The 1724-nt window shown below is 36.0% G+C and overlaps 1 pseudogene; it reads left to right on the top strand.

Annotated features, from left to right (window-relative positions):
• The first annotated feature begins 597 nt into the window (after positions 1-597).
• Positions 598-1488, top strand: LOC142320047 (uncharacterized; annotated as a pseudogene).
• The last annotated feature ends 236 nt before the right edge of the window (positions 1489-1724 follow it).

Genomic DNA, 1724 nt, shown 5'->3' on the forward strand with positions numbered 1-1724 from the left:
TACCATCTATGATTGAAAAAAGTGGTATACAGGCCTTTCAATTTTCGGTCCATTAATACCAATTTTTTAACAAACATTAAAATCATAGTTTTAATTTAGATTTAGACTATTTAAATAGATTAATAGATAATTAGAGACCGGATTATATGCATTTGCAATGCAATAGCATATCAGCCCATACTCACCGGTTATCGCATATTTTCCTTAAAATCTACTGATGATGCATATTTTCGCTATATTTACAATATTTTTCAGTAGGGTACCTAGGTAATAAATTAAATCTTAAGTTGTAGCCGGCCAAACCTAGCCGCTCGTTCTTAGAGCGCACTTAGCAGCCGCGCGCCTATTGTTTTGGTAGAATAATACCATTATGAGGCCAAGTAAAACACAGACTCACGCGAGACAATGACGGACGATACCGTTCTGCGTCGTGCATGCCTACTGCAATACTCCTCCCACTAGGCAATTAAATTACGCATTTTATTGTTGACGCGTTCATTGCATCAGTTTAGTTTTTTATTTGTTTTTGTAAAGTTTAATGTGTACCATGTCTCCTGAAAAAAACTGACTATCTCGGAATATTTACACACGACGGAAATGTTTTATATTGTCGAGTTTGAGAGAAAATATTTCAAGCACAAAAAAGTTCCAAATAGACCAGAATTTCAAGACAAATGTTTTCAAGTCTTCTTCTTTGCAAAACAAAGACCACGACAACAACTTGTAACAGCAAATAGCAATGATTTCGCTTTCAAAGGTAAACAAGAAAACCACTTCAGGATGGATTTATGTGAAGCATTGCTTACAAGTAATATTCCTCTTCACAAACTTACAAATCGTACCTTCAAAGATTTTCTGCGAAAATATTGCTTGAATCAAAATGTACCAGCTGCAACAACATTGCGTAAAAATTACAATGAACTCAAGGATACCATTATTTGGATTTCAGTTGACGAAACTACCGACACTTGTGGCCGTTAAATTGCGAATTTAATTGTCGATGCATTAAAATTAGAGCTCTCTTCTTCCTATTTGGAATTTTGCAAACATCTTGAAATGACAAATCATTCTACGATCGCTAGATTTATGAATGAAGGTATTAAAAAAATATTTCCTGAATCTTCTGCAGATGAAAGAGTGTTTATATTTCTTTCAGATGCTGCTCCCTATATGATCAAGGCAGCCAAAGCTCTCCAAGTATTTTATCCGAATTTGATTCATGTGAGCTGCTTTGCTCACGGAGTACATCGACTCGCTGAAGAAGTACGATCCACGTTTGGGAATGTAAATAAACTGGTTTCGTCAACAAAGAAAGTGTTTCTTAAGGCACCTGCTCGCAATAAGGCCTATAAAGAAAAACTGCCAAATGTGCCTTTACCTCCCGAACCAGTGGTAACTCGATGGGGAACGTGGATTGAACCTCTACTGTTTTTTCATCGAACATTTCGAGGCCATCAGAGGTGTAGTAAACGAAATTTGATAGTGTAGAGGCTATGGCAGTTTGTCAGTCTAAGGAAACACTTAACGATTCTAGTATAAAAAAACAAAAAATAGCTGTGATTAGCACTCATTTTCTCTACATACCTACGAGTAATAAAAAGCTTGAAACTGAAGTTTTGGCGTTGACTGAGTCTATTCAGTTGATGAATAAAATCCTCCAAATGAACTCCGCATTGCTAGAGGTATTCCCGTGTAATCCTATAGAAAAATTTGAAAACATTTTG

This window comes from Lycorma delicatula, chromosome 2, assembly GCF_047948215.1.
Source record: "Lycorma delicatula isolate Av1 chromosome 2, ASM4794821v1, whole genome shotgun sequence".
Taxonomy (NCBI): Eukaryota; Metazoa; Arthropoda; class Insecta; order Hemiptera; family Fulgoridae; genus Lycorma; species Lycorma delicatula.